At 39.4% G+C, this 22,755-nt stretch overlaps 1 protein-coding gene across 1 annotated transcript in view; it reads right to left on the bottom strand.

Moving 5' to 3' along the window:
- EEFSEC (eukaryotic elongation factor, selenocysteine-tRNA specific) overlaps window positions 1-22,755 on the bottom strand; it is a 129,365-nt gene that overhangs the window by 9,251 nt on the left and 97,359 nt on the right. The gene's annotated exons all lie outside the window — the stretch shown is intronic.

Here is a 22,755-nt window from a genome sequence, read left to right as displayed (position 1 = left end):
CACACATGATTAACACACTCAACATCACATTTCAGAGAACTAGAAAAATGAGCAGGCATGTTTTCATCTGAAATCACCCAAAGAAAATAAAGTAAATCAAATGCATTAGGGAAGTCACATTTCTGCATGACTCCTGCAGTATGGTATTTACATAGGAAACAAGAGAAGTCTTTAAACATAAAGTTCATAACAGTGATACCACAAATCCAGTGCAGTATCCCGAATCCTTCAGTGTCCATCTACAGCTTTTAAAGTATTAAACACAGGGAAGAATTTAAACAAGCTAGAACAGCTTGCCTGGTCTCAGTCTTTTATTTGGCAGGCCTTTCTTATTATTTAGACACATACCGAAAGTTTCTTGTCATCACTAAGAATATTTATAAAAATATAAGGCATGAATAAAAAACAACTGATAAAACATTAAAATTATAGAGAGTCACAAGGCTCAGAAGATTCTTGAATTTCTTTAAATCTATTTTCTAGATTTACCTGAAGCACACTGCTTTTTTTTATAACTGGGACATTGCAAATTATACAGGTTTTGTGTTTGTTTTTGTTTGTTGAGTTTTTGTTTTGTTTTTATTTTGTTAAGACAAAGTATTTGTTAGGGATTTCAACTTGCACTGCTTATTGCTTAGGGGCACTAGAATTAAGCTGCATAGTATTTTGGGGATCTGTTTCTTCAGACATTTGTGCCAAACAGAAATATTTGTCCTTTTCCTCCTAAACTGACAGGGTTTGTTACACCTTTATTTTTTCTTATAACTCAACACATTGGTAACATTTTAGATAAGAAAAGCAAGACAGCAAAGTCCAAAGAAATGCTGTAAAACATGCTGTAAAGAGAGATGCAGCTCCTAAAAGCCCACTCCTGAAGAAGCACTTGCATAAAGCAGAAAGCAACAAACTCCTCAAAGCTTTTTCAGTGCCACCTGAATATGCTACAATGTGGTTTTCAGGCATTGGGCCAAAATCAGTTCAGGTATTTTTAACCTGTGGTGTCACATAACCTTATCTCAAACACTTAATCAGCCTCTCTCTCTTCGTACTGAAATTCAGATGCGGATTCTCGTATCACAGCCTGACAAAAAGATTGAGATGCTTATGATTTCCTGGAGACAGGAGGTCTGCGGGCACAGGTGAACTGCTCCAGCTCACACACATCCAGGGCCACTCGGAGCTGATGGCAAGGGGACACAGCCCCAGAGCCCAGCCTCTCATCTGGCTGTGCCAGGGAGCAAATCATCCCAGCAGCATTCCCACCGCACGGCCAAGGGAAGGGAGGAAATGAGGAAGTGTTGAAGCAAAACCAGGAAGCTCCCAATTGCCATTTCCCAACAACAGCCCTGCACTGCGGAGACTTTCACAGAGAGAAGGGTCTTTTATTTGGAAAAAAACAAAAAAAACAAAGAAAAAACACAACAACAACAAAACAACACGCAAAAAACCAACCAACCAAAAAAAACAACCAAACAAAAAACCCAAACAAACAAATAACACCCACCCCCCCTCCAAAAAAAAAAAAAAAACAGTAAAAAAGAAAAAGAAAGGGAAAAAAGTGCAAGGTTCCAAAAGAGGAGAAAATCAACATGTTTTTTATATAACTAAATAAATTACAGCCCACACTAAGGCTGAAGAAGAGTCCAGCATCAAGCACAATCAACTTTGTACAGTTCTGCAAGATCATGCATTTCAGTCATGGCAGCTGCTGTTTTCTCTTTCCAGATGGCAGGACACAAAAAAAGCAATGATTATTTCATTGTGAAAATAATTGAGACTGTTCTTCCTTGATGGCTGAGAAGTCTGATAATGACTATCTTTGCACACGTAAGGTTCAATTAATCAAACTAGGTAATATGGTGTGGCGGGACCACATATTTATTATATGATTTTATTACATTGTAGAGTCATGTTTGATGCAGCTGTTTCGATTTTTTAATTGGATGCTTTCATATAAATCCCATTAATATCATTACCCTTACAATCACTCCATCTTCACTACGAAAAATAATTTATCACGACATGTAAAGCAACTTATTTCCTATTTGGAAAGCTCCGAGACTATTGTGGGTACTGCTAGAAAAAAAAATAGCAACAGTCCAAAAAGGGGAAAACAAAATAAAGACAGTAGAGAGAGTGACCTCAAGCAGCCCCACTCACTACCTTTGCAGAATTTATTTAATATTTTATGTTTTCTACTGTTTTGATCAACCTAATTGTAACTGTCCCTGCACAGGGTTTCCTCTGCTTTCCTGAGACAACCATTTATTTTTTGGACAAAGAAACATTTCATTTTGCTTTCTACTTGGTTTCCCTTTCTGGGTCTTATCACTATTACAAATGTTGCTGTTACTGGCACAGCACTGTTTAAGAAAGATGTTTAACTAAATCCTTTCAGAAAGACACATTTTAATTAAAGCAAACAAATCCTAAAACACTTTTATTTATGTTAGCAGGCTTTGCGAGACGCTAATTTCCAAAAAATGGTAATTGGCGGAAAGGAGAGAGGAAGGGAGGAGATGTGGCATTAAAATTGCAGCCAAAATTTTCCCTTATGGGCATCTGAAGAACCCAGGCTGCCTCTGCAAGCCCTTGCCCACAGGGACATGGCAGTGCTTGGCCTCTCACCCCCCTGAGACCCTGGGCTGCAGCAGCAAGTCAGGGAATTCTCAGCCACAAGGGTGAAATAACCACAGTGGATAAACTGAGCTTCAAACCCACCAGTGGCATCAGCTTGGATGGCCCAACACAACTGAAACCTGGCACAGCATCTGTGGTATTCAAACAAAGCATCTCATGTCAGAAAAAATCAGTTTTCAAGAAAAAATGCTCGCTGCATGTGGAATTCTGCTGGGGAAAATGCATTTAAAACTGAGCCATCTCACCTCCTCCACCCTATCACTAACTTCCACATAGGAGAAGTAAAGGTATGCCTCACCTGCAGCACTTAACACCTATTTGGACTAAATAAGGTATTCCAGGTAAGAAGTTTACAGAAAAAATGGCAGAAGGTGGCGGTTTGTACCAGTGAAGTGACAGGCTGACAGCCAGAGGCAGCTCAGGTATTACTGAACTCACATGGTATCTAAATTACCTAATCAGATCCCATGGCCCTCATTCTGCAAACAGATTAGGTGGCTGGCATCATACCCTGACAAATGGCATTTTCTGTTTTTCTGCTCTGGTGCCAGCAGGTCTCAGGGCTGAGGAGGCTCTGAGACAGGGAGCAGCACAAAGGAGCAGGCAGAGAGAGACAGGCACAATCGGGGTTTCATCTACCTCCGTGGATTTCTCACATTACACACAATGCATGCTTCACATTTTACAAAACCAAGGAAATGAAGGGAAATATATCTGTCACCGAAGAAGACATCAGAGCTTTAATAGCTGAAATGACGGATATTTTTAGATGGAGGTCTAGTTTAACTTACTTACATTAAGGGTCTAATCTCTGCTGAACAATAGCTATGTTAGCTTGAACACATAGTGAGAAATCTGTTCCATTAATTAAGTGCTGCCTGTACTACTCGGATTTGTAGCAAATGTTAATAGATTTTTTTTTCTTCCTCTGTTGGACAATTACTTTATTTTGCCAAGTTGCTAATGGATTAAATTGAAAAGGTCCATGTGTTAAAAAAAAGACTAGCTTCAAAGTTCTAAAAAATGCCTTGCGTACAACAATGGAAAATACCTATGTATTAATATTATTAATGGGCCATCCTCAAAGGCACATAAGATATGTGAAAGCTTAGCAAATTCATTCCGACCCATCAAAACCATGTCTGTAAGAAGAAGTGCCCAGACAAGGTCTTATGCAAAATGTACTTTTAGCATCCACTAACTCAGGTCAGACATGAAAATCTAGTTGCAAAACAGTGTAATTTACTTCATTCTTTTCAACTACTGTTAATAATTAACAGATAAAAATACAGACTCTAATATCCTTTGTCTCAGAATGGCCTGAAGGATTTAGCCCAAACTGATCCATTTGTAAGTGATATTAATAAAAAAATTCATTTTCAAATTCAAACGAAAAGCAATACCAAATCAGGAAGAACAATTTCACACGCACAAAATAAAGGAAAAGCGCAGTATTTTACACAATTTTCACAAATAAAAAGCTAGCAGCTTAGTGATTTGCAGTATCTTACGCAGTGGCAGCGCTGAGTTTTACAATTGCTCACACAAGAAATTAGTGTGGAAACACACAGATTTTAACCACTTCATACGGAAATTCCACACTGTAGAACTCTGGACACCTTCTTGTGTATAGAATAAATCCCATTTTTATCCATGCACAATGGATTCAGCTCCCCTCCCTCCAGGGAAGTTACTCCCATGGACAGCAGCTCTGCCCTGTGAACGTGTCCCCTCCCGCAGGGCACAGGCTCCACATCAGCCAGCCCGGAATGCCAGCCCGACACAAATCACAGCACCAGAACCGGGCTTACTTTTGCTCTGTTTTTACTCCTGCTTCAGCTGGAAGGAGGATGAAAGCTGACACAGTATCTGCTCCTCTAATTCCTTTTGCTCACCCAACAGCAGGGTGAAGGAGCACCTCTGTGCTTTTGCCCCATATAAATATTTATTTCATCTATTACCTGCAACCTTCGACTATACTTTGCCTTTTACACTTTCAACTTCTCCACTACACATTCGCCTTCACTTAATACTGTCATTCCTTATCAACATCCCTTGTCAGATTTGTTGACGTTTTTTCTTATTAGCCTTCTGCTTCCCTGCTCCTCCAAAAGGTCTCCAAGAACGGTCCCTGTTCTTTCTTTCTGAAGTCCAACTCCTTCCTCCTTGACTCAAAATTGCACTTGCTATTCAGCCCTTCAGGAGTTTTATCTCTCTTTCCCCCTTTTCCAACTTAATTTTTCAGATTTCCCATCTCTGTATTTCCATTTCCTATTTTCACAGTTCTCTTCAATGTTTAGGAATAGTTCTGTCTCCTTCAAAGCTAATGAAACACTGTGTTTGAATGCAAGATTTTAAAGACTGAATGCCAGACACACTTTAGATGAGAAGCAAGATAATACAGTATCCTCTTGTAGACCAGCCAGAGACAGGAGCAATTTTTAAGCAACTGATAACCCATCATTGAAAACAGGTGTAATAATATAGGTGCAGGCATGCTTTCCAGCACAGCCAGGGAGAATAATTTATTTTGCTGAACTTCAACAACTCCCTTCTCTTGTGCACACTTGTAAAAAAAGCCTGTTGCAAACTATGCTGGTGAACATGGAAGTATCTGCATGGATTTTTACAGAGTTTTCTTACAGCATAAGAATTGTAATGGGAAAAAAAAAATCATGTTGAAAGCTTTCAATGCTCCCAATTAATGAGAACTTTGCTTTCAGGCCAAAATGAAAAGTTCATGCTACCCTGCACTGGCACTTGCCATGGTTTGCTGGAAAAGTGCTGGCTCAGGATCCTCACCATGCTGTTAGGAAAAAGCACATTGAGACTACACCAGCAGCTACCCTGGGAATAGAAAACATTCCGTTTTTCATAACATATTAAGAAATTGCTAGACTATTTTTGACTTGCTGATACTATTGCCAAACCTCCCATTCCATTCAGGAATTTGTGAGCAGAGTTTCAGTGAGAAACTGAACTTGCTTCTCCCTTCTGCAAACAAAATATCCTATTCACTTCCTTTGAATACTGCAGGTAAGACTCAGCTACGTGCAACTTCTTGTTTCCTGTCAACATTCAAATGTTAAAAATTGACTGAACATCAGAAAACAAGTTAACATAGCATATTTGATGTTGGAAATAATTTTTATCCGAGGCAAACATAACCTTTTAATATGACAGGCAGACATTTTTCTTTCCTCCCGAGGGAAGGAAAAAAAGAGCAAAACTTGAAAGAGGCAAAGTGTTGGGGATAATCCTCACTCACAATGGATTATTCGTAACAGCTGGTTTGCACAATTTCAGGATTTCCTCAAATTGAACTCTCAGAACCTGAACCCTAATTACACAGAGAGTGTGTGTCTGCATCAACTCTTGCTAACAGAGAGTACAACAGCTGGTTGACCTGAAAATCAGAAATAATTAGAGGCCCAGATGGTGACATCCATGCCACAGTCTGATGCAGAGGGGCTTCACCAGAGAGTGTACAAAGACCAACCTCTCCCTCAGCTTCCTGCAATGATGGACCACTGAAAGGAAATAGAAACTTTCTGCCAGTACTGCAGGACTCAAGAATCTTGTATTTCAGCACAACACAATTAAAAACTAATTAATTTTTCTTTTCTTGCAACAGCTATATATATTTATCCATCCTTAGAAATATCCATTCTTAAAAAAACATAGCTACCTGTGTCCAAAGAAGGGTACGAAATTCAAACAGAGTAGTACTCCCGTTTGTTTCACATTCTGATTAACTTTAAAATAAGAATAATAAATTTATCATTGGTTTCCAGCAAAATTAATAGAAATACCAGTGTTATAAGAACTGATTCTCAGAGTCCCACAATACACTAGAAAGCACACACTTGTTTTCCAACTAGTCCCAAAACACATCAGCAGTTCTACAAAACTGTTTCTATGCACCTAAGAACTCGAAAAGCTCATGTAATATCTCTAAAGCAACACTCTGGAGTTTTGATTTAAAGAAAAGGCACAAGAATTCCAAAATGAGAGGATCTGTTTGCCCAGCCTCGCCTGTTACAGTTATCTCTGCAGTCAGGCAGAAAGGACCAGAACAACAAAATATAACATCCTGCTGCTTCAACTCCTCAGATCAGTTAGCAACTCTGCTTCTCTTCTCCTCTCCTAAAGATACCCCAAATTTTACCTTTTGACTTTATTAATGCAATTTTGCACCTTCAATATCCCAGAAAAAAAACCAAACCAAACCCCAACAAAACAAAACAAAAAAAACCCCCAAAAAACCCAAACCCAAAACACCAACAAAACAAAACCCAAACCAAAAACCCCCAAAGTGATCAGGAAAAACAAGATCTTTGTGAGTCTTCCAAGGACAGAAGTACTATGTCACTGTACCCACAAACACTATAACAGGGACCTCAAATGCACCACACTACATCCAGTGGACTGGATGATGGGTCATCTAGAGACTGCTGATCCTGTCTGGCTTGGCATCCCACCTGCCTCTCATGAACCTATTGTGCTTTAGAAAGAGCGGGGGTGAAACTGTCCTGAGCTAACTGGAGCCTAGGATCAGGCAGGAACATCCTGACATCAGGGTCAACACCTACAAACCTTTTATAGGCAGAAGATTTAAGTTCTCTTACAGGAGCCAATCTACTCTGTTCCTAGGTGTTCATCACCACGATAACAAATGTAATATGATTACCAAGACCATTTCAGTGTAATAGTTGACCAGAGATTCACTCAAGAAACAAGGGATACACACTCCTTTCCTTGCTACCCTCAGGAGCTCAGGATTTCAGCTTCAATTACTTCCACATATCAGGCAATGAATTTTACTTATGTAAATCCCTTCATAATTCTCCAGTAATTCTATTTTGAATTCACACCACCTTTTTCACATCTCTTGTCAGCTCTCTCAAATATTCTGCTAGAGTTTCAAACTCTAGAGAAGAGTAATTTTTCTTTTCTGGCCAGTACAAGATCAGTTGTTATCACCTTGCCTGGCTTGTGAATATTAATAGGGCTACAGCAAGAAGTTGGCCAGGGAGCAACCAGCCTGCAAGAAGAGAAGAAAGGAGACTCCTTCCTTCCAAATGTGCTAAACCCTCAATTTGGGATCTGTGCAAAACATCCATAATTCTTTGTTTGATGACAGAGACAAGGAAAACAAAAAATCTTACAGCCACTTTGAGCAGAAGTAGATTGCCCCATGTCCCAAACTGTTGTGACAGCCAGCCTGCATCAGTAGCACTATTCCTGCAGTCTCAGCATGGCAGACTGCTCGGAAATCCTTCACAAATAAAGCATCTTCCCATAAATTGGGGAACAGCTGCCCTGTACCACATCAGAGAAGGCTGCAGCTCAGTGGTGAGCAGGATTGAGTCTTGTATATCAATTTAAGTTTATACAGGCTTTTGGACTGAAAGATATTATTATAAGAAGTGGTACTACTGGAAGTAACATGGATTTCATTATGGGCTCCTACTTCACAGGGAAAGAGCCAATCTTCCCTGATGAGGAAGACAGAAGCTGTTTTAATTTAAGCAGCTGACCCGGGTGAAGTTCAGGCCGAAGCTGTATTTGGAAAACTCTCCCATCAAACTGGACACAACCCTTTCAAGCTCAGTGCCAATTCCACACAATGGCTTGAACTGCGCTCTCTGGCAGTCCTTAAAGGCACATTTTGTATCTTGGCTTTTGCTGCAAGCAATCAAGAAAGAATGCAAGAAAACAAAACTGTTTCCCAAGCACTGTTTGCTGGTGCCATAATTAATATAATCAAACAATTCCACAAATTGCTTCCAATTGCTGGCGTCACTTTCATGTGCAGAGCCAGACTTTCAAAGAAGGGCCCTTCTTGTCCTACATCCTTACACTGGTAACCCTCGCTTCACACAATAGTAAACAAGACCTCACTAAATAGTAGAGGGTAATTTGTACTGTAATAGGTCCCCAAGGCACCATGGACACAATTTGAAATGCCATCTAATTTTTCTTTTTAATTAAGAAAGCAGTTACTATATTTAAACAACAACACAAAAAAGTTCAGAGGGGACAGATTGGAGTTTCCCACAGCTCTCTGGGAGTTTTCTCAAGGTCAGGAAGAGTTTTATAGGCTCAATTGGTACACATTTTTTTCTTTAATTAGTCTGCCATACCTTCTACATGAAGTCAGCGTCTTGATTTTCAGTCTGATATTTTTCATATTGCTAAATGGAGCACAGACTCCAGCACCACACCGTAGCTGCTGGCTGCTGAGTGGGTATCAGTGGTACACTTCCCTGTGCTTCCCTTGCCTGCCCCTTTCCCTCTCCTCTCTTCATCCTAAACCTGTCATCCACACTAATGAGACCCAGCATCACACAGTGCATTGAGGATGCCATTCATTCAGCTTTATATTGCTCAATTCACAGCAAGATGATAGGGATATATTATCTATTTTCCCAAATTTACATAATACAACCACATTTTTTTAACCTTGTTTTTCAAAAATAAAATACAACTATTAAGCAGCAGGTCCAAATGGACAACTGCCACCTGAAGCCACAGAGCAGGGCAGATTTCTGAAATCTGAAAATTTCTGAACTTGACAAATCCCCATCATGTATCACAGCACTGCTCTGCATCCATCTCATTACTTAAGTAAATCTACACAAGCCCACACACACTTTAGAAGGATATTTGCAGTTCCCGCTATGGGTTTGCCAAAATACACCAACATTACCCTTCAGCCCTAAATGACAGCAGGGAGATGAAGTGACATACTTAATGCCTTCATTTCTTGGCCAGTTGGCCATCCTTCAGCAGAAATCAGCTGAGAGTACCAAACCTGACCTCACTTGCACAGTGCACCACAATCGTTTGTTGGCCAAGTCTTCCTGGAGCAACTTCCCTAAGAGCAGAGAACTTTCTACCTTGCACTCCTGGAAGACAACATGAGTTGTATGCTGTACAAAACCTGGTGTTTCTGTGCAGCAGGGACTAACCTGAATACAGGTTACAGGGAGACTCCAGTGCACCATGCTCTAGGTCTAGGCTACACAAACTAAGTGTACACACAATACAATGGATCAACTGTCAAAGCTAAAAGACAACCACTATGATCATATTTCTGGCCCCAAATCCAACACTGTTCCACTAGCCTAGAGGAAATTTTCAAATTAATTTCCGCATGGACTTTCAGTACAGTAACAAGGTTGCAATTATGCCAGCTGATGTATCATACCAACAATTATTACAACTCTATTTTCATTTGATGGGCACTCAAGGTCCACAGAGCCATTGAGATCATGCCTAAGTGCTGTAGCATACCAGCAGGGAGAGGCACCACTCACACTGGTGCTGTGCTTTCAGTGCACACATTCTTCAAGCTCCCTGAAGCAAAAACTGAATGCATGGAAAATGCCCAGTGCATACCAGGAATAACTATGAAAAAATAATGGAAATAATAAGGAGTCAAATTGTTTATGCACATAAATGTAATGTTGGAAGCTTGGGATTATAGGCTCTTCTTACAATTCAACAGTAGGAAAATTACAGGCAGGTCAGCGTGAAATACCCAATACCATTCAAAACACTCAGAACAGTGTCTTGAAATCACAATTAGTGTCACTGGGTCTCCTAAGCTCTCTCTCATCTGGCAGAGTACTAAGAAACATGCAGACATAAACACAGAGTAGAATCTGGGACAGTATATGACAACTGTTATACAGGACAGAATTTCACAACTTTTATTATTGATGTAGTCCTTGCTGATTAAATTCTCAGATCAAGAGGAGCAGTATCACAAACATGTCCTCAGAGAGTACAGTTAGGTATGTAAAAATAGGAACCACTAAGCACAGGAGCTTTCATAATTTTGAAAACCACAGAATATCCCTTTGGCACTAAATTACCATCCAGTGAGGGAGTTTCTCAGGCCAGAGCCACTCAGCAGTGGGCCAGAAGGCACTTTTGATTGTGTTTTTGTCAGCACTCCGGTACCTATTAAACAGTAAATAAACAAAACTAACAATGCTCAAGTTGTGTGCACCAAGGTGAGCAGAAACAACTGAAAACATGTTTTGCATTCAACACAAGGGACTAAAACTTCATCATCCCAGTGAAAAGGGAACAACAACAACAAAGCCTGCAGCAGTGCCCGGTATCTCCCGCAGCAGCCTCTCAGAAATGCACACAATGCGGAAGAGCTACAGGTGAGCAGAGCTGACACAGAATCAAAGGCAATTCATTACAAAGCAGCTCCAAAAATCAAAGTGCTCCATCCACAGGCCCCTTTGTAATCCTCCCACCTCGCCTGCGACTCTCCACGTGGAGGAGGCACCGCAGCAGCCAGTCAGGCTGGACCAACTGCACGGACACATCCCAGGCATCTGCTGCTCAGCCCTGGTCCAGAGTTTAAGTTTGGTGATATTCATCTCTCCCCAGGCTGCCTTTTTGAAGCAATCCTGAACAATGGGACTTCAGAATAAAGACTAAAACACTGAATTTTTTTTTTTTAAACTTCTAGGCAAGGGCCTTTAAGGCGATTAGAAGGGGAGGGGGATTGGATAGCAGCTTTTGCTTTTTCATGTTATGTATATTGTGTGTAAACAAATATGCAATTTGCTTTAAAAAGATAAGGTGATTAAATTTTTATCGGGCTTGTACTCTGTTGTCACCACAACAAAGAGAATTAGGAGGAGGAAAGAAAGGCCTTTTTATTTGAATTATGCTCTTACCAGAGGTTCTCTACAGCACAGCTGTAAAGCCACTCAATGTTCTCCAAACAGGCCCTTTGATTACATTTTATTCAACTTGTTTGCATTTGGAGCAATCGAAAGGAAAAGAACGCTCCACATTTTGATGTCTTAATGTTCCTTAATACCTTCTTTAATTTATATTAAGCTTCTTAACTAGGGTGATGAATTCTTCAAAAACAATAAAGACCTAGTGCAGAAATCTTCCACACACCATGAAAATTGAAATTATAATGTATTCATGGCTTTTTTTTTTTGTTACAAAAACATTATTTAGAAGAAAGATTTAAAGCATATAAAAAAATCCCAAAGTTGTATGAAAATTACTTGATCCATAGAAATAGAGGAAAGTTCAAACTAATTATTACAAGGGAAATAAAATGTTGTGGGAGGTGGAGGAGAATAAACAGCATGAGAGTTTTGGATTACTATGAAGTTTTCAGTTTTTTAACAAACTATAAATTTCTCCTCTGTGGTTTTCTACCAGAAAACTAACCATACAAACAAAACAACAAAAAAACCTCCAAACAAACAAAAAAACCCACCCACTAAAAATTTGTATAATTTTGTTTCACCAAGACAAAATCAAATGTTTGCCAGTTCTTTCTCCTTTAATATTCATACACTTCTTCCCTAAAATGGCTCTTCACAGTTCCACAGCGTGTTCCCCTCACAGTGTCTTTCACAGTCTGCCAACACCAACAGCCAAACTGCTGCTGCTGCTGAAGGGGCACTGCAGCACCCTCAGAGGCAGCAGCTCCACGGGGCACACACGGTCCTGGGTGAGGCTCCCAGACTCAAACCCCATCCACAGGTGGGTCTCAGTCAAACATGAGGAAAGGCTGCATGAGAAAAGCAAGGGTCACTCAATAAGTAGAGGCCACTTGAGGGACAAGACTGGACGGGTTTGCTCTCCCAGGCACTGTGTTTTCCAGTTATAGGGGATGCTCAAACACTGATTAACTGGCTCACGTATCAAAACTCAATCTCAACAACTCCAATGTTCTTTAAAACATCCCTTCTGCAGAAAATGAACACAGCTTCCAGTGAAAGCCCATTATGGACTTCTGTGTACAAATGATGGACTTTACACACAAAGCAGCCTTAGTAAGGAACATCCAAAAGGGTGTAGTCTGTCCTTGCTTCTCAATTTGTCTACTATTTTACCTTTCTTTTTACTTAAAATTTGTACATTCTAACTTAACTGCTTTAAGTTTTCAGCAGCATCTGCTTATGTACAGCCACAAACCTCTCAGTCTGCAATAGAATTCCAGAGGAAAAAAACAAGCCAGGGCTGGTACTTCTCTGCCACCAATACAGTGCCCAGAGCTGTGCTACAGTGACTGGGTGCCTGGGTACTACAGCAGCAGAGAAATGAGTTTCCTAAGTGAATACATAAAATCCTTGAAATAGTCTTGAAATAATTGTTTTCAAAGAGAACAGCCATTTTGATCTGGAACAATTGTAATTATCTATCGACATCCACTGACTGCTCACCTACATTCTTCTCAGAGTCATGTTTTTAAGTAAATTCCAGGAAAGCAGAGTTTAAAACCTGACAACAAAGCCTGCCACATCTACAAAACGTTTGTGGAAAAGCTCACTTAGCTGTACCAGCAATCAACCAGCCACAATAATTTAAACAATTAAAAAATTCACATGCTGCATTTACCGCAGAATCAAACAATGCTGATCCTAATCTAACACCAATGGCACCCTGGCTGCAACAACACCTTCCCCTCCTGAACGAGTCACACCACCCCAGCACAGAGCAGCAAAACCCAATTTAAGAGTGAGCGTGGATCAACAGATCAAACCTGAAAAATCTGAGTAACAAGAAAGTGCAGACTGTGACTAAGGCAACACAAAACAGCTTTACAAACCACGCCATTGCCTTCTGCTATGGTGAAATGTTTTCTTCACAGCTGTCCTGCAAAGCAGTCACTGCTTTTGCAGGAAACAAGAGAGAAAGACAATATAGTGCCAATATAAACAGTTATTCAAGCACAATAATTATTGTATAACAGGTAATCAAGGCTGTATTCCCAACTATTTAAACTTTCATCTGCATTTTTTAAGGGAGCAACTACCAAATTTACATATCCAAAACAGTATTTTATGTATGTAACCAGTTAAGTCTTAACTGCTGTATCTTAAAAAGGTTGTGCCTCTAAGCACAAATGATTCATGAATTTTAATTTGTTTTAAATGTTGAAAAATTCCATCCAAGTAAATTAAGTCAACAAGCCAAATGATGAAGACATGTATCTGGCTTTTATTTAAAAAATAAAAAAACCCTCAAGTCTATAAATTTCTTAGTCACCCACAAATCCTGTAGCAGTAAAAAATACTTTCCAATAACTAAGTTTTCTGCATTTCTTTTAATTAAGACACTATGCTTTTCACATGCTGGTTGAACACTACTGAGCCTTAACTTGATTCTCTTTGTATTATTTAACTACAATATTTTTAAATGTTCCTACAGAAATAAATTAGCCAATGATTATCAGAAAGCAAGGGGGGGGAAGATTTGCAGAACAGGACTCTGTAAGCTGCTTCGATGTTGTAAATTTTTCAATATTGTATTGTAAAAAAATGCAATGTATTGTATTGTAAAAAAATGCAATGTCATCAGTCCACTCTACAAATAAAAATGCTGAAAATGGATACAAGCATTATTCTAAAAGTAACAATTTATTTATATTTCCCTCCTAAATATCAAGACTTAGTTCAATATTTTCATGTTTTTTCTCAGTAAATACAAAGACCAGAAATAAAACTTTGAATATAAAAGTTAATGTTTTTTAATAATTACTTTATAGTACTCAGGCTTCAAATAAACAGCAATGCCAACCAAGCTGAACCTGAGTAGTGCTGTGTTTACAAAGGGACAGCTTTACAGTAGGTCAGACTTTAAATGAGATAGTACAAGCTGCAGAGATACAGTGACACAGACCCAGCACATATTAATAACTTAATACCTCTATCCATGCCACAGCAATACTTCCATTTTTCTAGGCAAGCACCCAAGGGCTGGGTTTCCTTCCTCACTGCACTCTTCCTGGGGCACAGACTGTTCTAAAACCCAGTCAAGGAAAATATCAGAAAACAGGTACAGCCTCTGTCCAAGTCCAGGGAAGCAGATCATATTTAGGCTGAAGGAGATTAGTTTTCCTGAACCATCACCCCAAAAGACTCTCCTCATCTTTCTGAAATTTCCAGGTGCTGATCACACTGTTTAGAAACAAGATGTAGGCAATTCACAGGGCTCTGATGCAGAAATTATTAACAAGTGTCCTGATACAGGTGGCTGGCTGGAACAGAACAAATTACAGCAACCTAATGGACAAGATTCCCGCTCCCAGTGCAAAGCTGTTTGAGTGGATGGGTCCAAATGCAGCTGTGAAAGGGAAAAAGGTTGCAACTCATATTGCAGAGTGTTACAACAGCCAGCCCAGCTCCATGGAGCGACAAGCTGGATTGGAGAGCCACTGCACATTTCCAACACACCAACTCCTCTGACTTGCACTGCCAAAACTATCCAACCCCCACAAATAAATACCGTGTTTCTAGGGACTGCAGTAAAAGGCAGCATTGAAGGAGAGGAAAATAAAATTACAGAAGATGTAATATGATCAGCCAAAACACAGAAACAAGAATAAATCAACCCCATTACCAAAACCACAAAGGCAGCATCTTTGTGATGACTATTGATTTCATTAAGTGTAGGTTCTAATGCAGTGCATTTCAGGAGCAGGGGCTGTCAGACCTGAAGACTTATTTTTCTTGACAAATAATTGTTAAATGTTTGCCATGTATTAACATATCAATGTTTATTATATCTAAATTACTCAAAGACAACACAGGAACATATTTAGCCTAACATTATAAATAATTTGTAGAGACACCCAATGAAAACATGAGTATCTTTTGCCCACTGAGTTTTCCTAGAATACTGGTTTTTTGAAAGGGGCTAATTTAAGAACTATTCACATTCAAATTACATTTTCTCTGGTAGCTCCTCTACATCTTCCTTGTAGCTCCCATTATGACACTGCTCCAGTCAACTCTGCACTTCACAGCATCTGAAAAATCATCCAGTAAAAGGAAACCCTGTCCCTTCCCACACCCATCTGTGTTCTCTGTTTAGAGCTCTGATGTCTCCAGTTATTGCTCAGGGCAGAGATGATCAACTGCAGGTTCTGTGATGGCAACCAAGAAGCCATTTACAATTCCAACAGCTGTTACTGATTTTGCAGCAGAATTATGGTAAATCTGTAGTTCAAACCCTTCCTCCTTATGAGGAGGGGGAAAACAACAAGAACAAGAAAAAAAAAAAACAAAAAACCAAAAACAAACAACAAAAACCCAACAAAAGGGAAGGACTGGGGAAGTGCCATGGATAAAGGGCACAGCCCTGGCCAAAACCAGCTTTGCCTATGCAAAGCTAGGATAACAGAAACTATTACACCATGTTAAGTCAAGCTTAAGGTCCTATCTTATCCAGGTTCCTTCCTTACAGGCAGGCAACAGAGGGGGAAGCCTGCAGCACACCACAAGATTGAGCCTTATTCTCCTTCTAAAGCTCTGCATGCCCTGCAGACTGAGGCACAGGGCAGGGCTACCCCAGGGACTGCCCAAGGGAATGGTCCAGCTGGGAATCACATCTCCACGCAGGGTAATGTGCCACCACAAGCACCAGCTTTATTAATCTACTGCAGCTTTCAGGGATCAAAATGGAAGCAGCAGCATTCCCCCATCTTGCACACTGATGAGGGAATTCATCAAAGTGTCCATAAAAGTGTGTCTTTTACATGCAGTTCATCAAGGCTATGGATCTACATGAAGTTTACATTAATACTTATGCTGCTACAATTCAAGATCAAGTAAAAACTCTAAGGAGAAAGAAAAATCAGAGTGTTTACAAAAACTATCAGATCAAATAGGTTTAAACAATAAATCTTAACAAGATTTTCCTGAGGACAGCTATCCTGGAATCCTTGGAAAAAATATGGGATACCTGAGGAAGACACGAGCCTGTAACCAGGTACTTTGCCCCAGAGACAAGACAGGTGCTTAGAATGCAGCAGCCTCTTCAACTGCCTCCCTCTGAAACAAAAGCAGCCTCCATGTCTTGAATGCCCATAGTTTAGACAACATATGTGGTACCTAAGGCTGCTCAAGATGCAAGAGAAATTATCAGCCTGCAGACAGAAATGAGCTGGTCTTATTTCCTGTAGGAGGTAAAAAGGAACTCACCAAGGTCATTTTAGCAGAAGTCAAAAGAAGCATAAAACACCTATTGTTCAGCATTTTGTTTCATGCTTGCATGCATCAGCTTTGACTCAACAACTTTTTATTAGAAAACGCAGCAGGAATAAAGCAAACATTTCAGGTAAGACCTGCTCAACTTGTAACTCCAAAGTATACTTCCAGTGAACTTCGTCAGAACAACAACAACAAAAAAATTAAATAAAATAGCCTTAACATTAGAAGAGTCACTCAGTCAGCAGTGCTGACTTCAAATGAAGGTTAGTTTTGCTCTGCAATCTAAAATTATAATGGACAGGCCACTCTATTCCCAGCTTTTATTCAGTCCTATTTTACTACTTCAAATATATACTACCTAAATTTGTATACTCTTTAAGAGTAGTTAATCTTCAATTAAAATACCTAGAGCAGAAACTAAGATAACTGGTTTAAAAGGTAAAAGCTTATTGACAAAAATGTATTCTTCATATTGCCTTTTTTTTTAATTCTGCATATTAAAAATGTCATTTTTATGACTTGGAAAAAATCTTCAGGAATAATGAAGGCTAACAAAAGACTGAAGAGCAGTAATTTAAAAAGCTCCATATGTAGCATCCTGATTACTGTATCAGTCCCATTTCCATAACGAAGGAAGAAGTCACCAAACTGCTGCCTGTCCTTTCTGGTGACAAGGAAAGGGCAAAGAGGACGGCGTGTTTCCAAGACATCATCCTGCAGGTTCCCAGGGAAGAACAAGAAGTCCCCTGCAGTACAAGATGTGGGTGTCAGTGTCCAGCACTCTTCTGGAATACGGTAACCCCAGCTTTGGTGGTCCCTGCACATGTAGTTAATTTGGAAGCAGCTGGGTTCAAAAGTTTATCCTCCCTTTTTGACCTGCAAAGGTTTAGTGTGTGGGCGTGCACGAGTGTGTACATCATACCACACAAGCTGAAGATGTGCAGCCACAACAGACACGGTGTGTGAGCATTTGTGTGTCAGGGTTTGCACACAGAACACGCTGCATCTTCCTAAATACCAAAACATCATCCAGTATACACTGGAGTGATGTGCACTGAATGCAGCATTCAGCCATCCCAAGCCAAACATAGCCAGTCTGCATTTTAAAAAGCTTCTGGAATTTTAAAGCATAATTTCAAAAGGACAAACTACTGAAAAAAAAATTAATTGCAATACTACCTACTTAAATAGATTGAACATGCTCCAGATAAAGTACACTGACCAGTCCTGCAAGCCTGACTAGATCCATGCACTAATATGCCCACCACAGGTACACCCAAGTAATGGATTCAAACCAGGAGTTCTCTTCATATTTAGAGTGCTTTCCAGCACAGACACTGCAGGGTAAAAATAAATGAAGCTGGGGGTTAAGTAAGACAGGCAGGAAGACTAGAAAGCATGAGGAGGCTGGGGATCACTGAGCACAGTAAGTTCATGAGTAACAGTGACAAAAGTGGAGTGGCAGACTAGTGGAATAGTCACAACTTGGAAGAATGAATGTATTCTCCAGCCAACATCTGAATATCTTCTTGAATTGCACTAAAGCACTCTACAACTGCAGGCAGAAATCTCTGATCTTGGCACGAAGTATATGTTTTTCAACCATTTGTCATTTTACAGCTCAGACACAGAAGCAAGTCAGTGCCCATCAGCTGAGCTTCAGTAACTGCAAAATGCTCCTCAGCACATTGTATTCACCACAAAACATCTTCACTGGGATTTAAAGAGAGATCTGAGGTTCTGAATTTATAGCACATTTGTGGTGGGGTTTGAGCACTCAGACAGTCACTATCACTGAGATAACAAACAGTAACTCATTAATCCATGGAAATGTGACAGTATAGTTGAGTGCAGCAGTTTTCTCAGCACTTGTGTTATTTTGAAATCTTGAATCAATTGTTTACAGAAGCTCTTCACTTGTGTTCACAGCAGTAAGTGCTCTACATACCAGTGAATCTTTAATACTTCCTAAGTTGCAGCACGGATGAAATAGTGGTTTCTTTTATTTAAATGATAAAAACAAGCACATAATGGATAAATAGTTTATGATGAGTGTAAGACACAAATTTTCAAACAGAACAAGTACTTTGTGTTTGTTGATGAAGTTTTAACTTTCAGTCAGAATTACATAACAATAACCCTATTACAAACCAGTTCCAAACACAACAAGGAGAAAACACTCTGTATGCAACACAAATCAAGTAAAGCATGTAGGCATAATGGCATAGAAAATAGAAGTTATTGAACAGAAGAGCCCATACATCAGCCACAAACTGGGAATTAAAACACAAGATGGAGCCCCAGGGGGAACACTTAATACAAAGACACTACACACAGCAAGTCTATCAAGACCAGACTACTTGACCAATGCCAAAAAATGCAAGTCTCTCTTCAAAAGTTCCAGGGACAAAGTGAAAAGTTAATGTTCAGAGCTATTGTGCATTTCAAACTTTCTTGTGACCTAAAAAAAAAAACTAAATCTATCTAGCTTTACAGGGAAATTTCCTGTTTTCAACAAAGATGTTTTATACAGTGGTTTAGCATCAGATGTGATGTCTAATACATGAAATAAAAAAATGGTAAAAGTCCTCCAAGAAATCAGAAACTGTATTTTCATTTTTATACAGTAATCCTAACATCTAGTCAGAGAAAACACTTCCTATTTTTGTTTCAACACACTAATACCCAACTACTTAAAAAAATCCCCAAACAAATGAAATAAATAATAACAATTCCAATATATTACATTAAAGCAGATAAATAAAACTCACAAAGCAATGAAAGAGAGAAGAACAGGCTCCCAATGCCCTGCAAAGCTGACAGGTCTATGGAAGGGATACCAGCCAGAGCTGCTGTGTGAGCAGGGACATGTTTATTCTCTCATAAGTAAAACCTGGTTTATAAGTGTAACCTACACATTTGATGGTTGAAATGAGGGGATGATTGAACCAGTAACTGCTGCTCACAACAAGGAAAACAGAGGGGCAGATACTGCCATACAGAAGCCTCCAAATTGTCACACAACTTGCTCTCAGATTTTTGCAGCCCCTAATGGGCAGACATTTATATTGGAAATTAAGAAACCCAGGCCTAGGCAGTTTTGCTTCTTTGGTTTCCATCAGTTCACAACATTATTTCACCTCTGTCTCAGCTTCCCCACTTAGAAAACATGGTTCCTAATGCTACAGTTCTTTGTACAATACCTTGGAATACAGAGTCCTTTTTCAACCTGAAGAAAAGCTACACATTCCGTGTAAGTTTACAAAGTGTCATTGTGGATGAAACAGCCTGTTCCTTTTAATTCCATATTTAAACAACTCTGCTGAGGTCTGAAGATTTTGATTTATTTCTGATTTTACAATTTTTAAAAAAGGCTTTCCATGGCATGTAATTCATGACTTTAACATTTCATCAAATATGCTTTTGTTAAGTGTGGTTGAGCAAGCACATTACTCAAGGTCATAAACTTTAAGTCAAATCACAGGCAACTGAGCAGCTCCTGTGCTTTTTCTATGGTCTCTGCGCCTCCACAGAAGGCTAATTATTTTACAACAAAACTTGAGAAGTGTATTTTTTACCCTGAAGCCATATTTGCTCCTTGTTTCACTATTTCTGTTTCCACAGCAGGAACTCTTGCCTGCAGTTCATACTTTCCCATCAGAATCACAGTGCTTGAAGCATTCATGCACCAGCAAGAGGAACTGTGTTGAAGGTAAATTACATCCTTAAGAAGCATTAACTTCTGAGTGATGTGAAATTTAAACCACAACAAAAGAAAACATAGAGACAGAGTTCAAAAGTCAAATAAGAATCAAAAGTACCTCTCAGCTTGCCTAGCTGTGGGTCCTTCAATGCTGCTGGCAAAAAAACCCCAAACCAAGAAACCAAAAACCTACTGTCCTCTCAGAACACAATCAAAATGTACCAGAAAGAAACAGTGAAAAAACCCCAAAACTAGTAAGTGGTATTTGCTAAACACTTGATCTATTTGTATCCTTACAACTATAAGATGTATACATAATTATGGAAAAATTATTAGATCATCCAGAGAACATCTCAATTAGAAACAGGATATTTCCTGAAAGTACACCTTTGGTTACCCTTCCAGGTGCATTTACAACTCTCATGAATTAGACAACATCCAGTTTTCTCCTGAAGATTAATCCCCAATAGAGAATGAATGCAGTGGATCAAAAGACTATTATGACAAGCAGTTAAAAAAGAAATTTACCAACAGTCAACACCAACAGGCTTCTGGCTGACCCAGTAACTAACCTGAAATACAACACACTGCAAAAGCTCCAGGACAGGGACTCATACTGGTGCTATACCAAAACTCCAGAGTCTTCTTCACTGTACTGCCATAAATTTGCTGGCAACTTATCTACTATCTCTACATCTCTGCTCCACAGCTTTCTAGAGGAAAAAAAAAAGAATAAACTCCATCTGATAGGAGACAGACACTAGCTGGGGGCTACCACTACTAAATGTCAGGGAAAGGACTTGAAACAGTTACAATCCATTATACTCATATTTACATTATGGATAGAGCAATAAAATTCTCATGTGAATATACAAAAATTCAAATTGTCCAGCTTTGCCCAGAATTTTGCTGGACAAGAGCTCTGCATATAATGTGCACATTGCCAGAACTCAAAAGTCTCCTGAAAAAAAGGAATAAAAAGGAAAAAAAAGGAAAAAAAAATAGCCTTAATCTCTTTGCTTGTACTGAGGTAGGCACATATTGCTGGGTTATTTGAGCATATAAGCTGTTTGAATTAATTTTTTCATTGAATATAACTTTCTTGACTCCTATGATTTTTTTCTTCATCAATGTAAAACTTGCAGAAAAAACTGTCCTGCAAAAGTAAACAGTTTTATATTCTAAGCAACAGATCAGTTGGCTGTGATGAAAACCATTACTATTACATCAGCTCCATTCTTAGGACAAGCCCCAAGATGTGCTGACATAAAAAACAGAAGTCATGGAAATACAGAAACAAAAGTCTCAGGGCACTATTTTATACAAAAATAGATATTCCTATTTTTAGAATAAAAAAATAAGAAATCAAACCAGCAAATGTATTGCTGAACTGTGACTGGTCTGGAGAAGGGAGTTCCCTGACTATATAAATTGTCAGCCTCACCCAAAGTAAAGCAAGTGGGCTGTTTTTGTTTGGGTTTTTTTTTTTTTACATCTGTTAGGACCAAGTGACCCTCTTAAGGGAGGTAAAGTCTATTTTAATCTCTTCAGTTGTCCTGAAGCTCTGATTTTATCTTTGTCAGTTCAACAGACTAGTTCTTCACAAGTACCCCTGAACCCAACCTCTAAGTTGTTTCCTACTTGTGGCACTTTTCTGAGTATGTCTGAGGGACCAACAACCACATATGCTGGAAAAGGGCTTCCTGCACAGAAAAAGACTCACACCCCGAAAAAACTTGAGATTAGACCAAAAAAATGTCATGATACAATATCATGTGCAGCAGTTTTCTGTTCAGGAAATCAGTCATTGAAAGTAGTGTCATGACAGACAGCTGAGCAAACAAGAAAAGAAGTCACAGGCTTTCCTTGTAGGTATTACAACTGTCTCTGGTAAGAAAAGAAGGGAGCTCAGCAACTGTGCTGGGATAGAAAGAAACCATAACATGCAGTAGTGCTCCAGGTGCTAAAAACATTCACTTTCCAGGAGCTGGAACACATGGGGATCATACAGGGCTCTCCAGGGCAGCCAAAATCACACACGGTCTTGAGTCAGTGCTGAGCAAAAGCCCATCCTGAAATCCGTGAAACCTCTTTGGACACAGCACAGTGAAACCAAATGGCAGGGATGCTCAACCTGCAGCTCCATCTTCCTCCAAGCACTACATACAGCATTCCTTTGTACAGCCTTGGCTGTAAGCCCACTGGTTTCCCCACTTAATGCTGAGACGAGCTGCAAAGCTTTTATATTTGTGGAAGCACACTGAGAAAGTGCCTGAAAAGTGCCAGTACATGTCTGAAATGCCACCAGCCTGTACCATCTTAAAATCACATGCAGCATTAAGAAAATACTGATAAGTAAGACTCATAAAACAGGTTTAACAAACCAAATTTAATAAAAGAAATTAATTTATAACTACT

The sequence above is a fragment of the Onychostruthus taczanowskii genome, unplaced genomic scaffold (assembly GCF_017590055.1).
Source record: "Onychostruthus taczanowskii isolate IOZ18803 unplaced genomic scaffold, ASM1759005v1 scaffold9, whole genome shotgun sequence".
In the NCBI taxonomy this organism is placed as follows: Eukaryota; Metazoa; Chordata; class Aves; order Passeriformes; family Passeridae; genus Onychostruthus; species Onychostruthus taczanowskii.
This window is presented reverse-complemented; position numbering and strand designations above follow the sequence as displayed.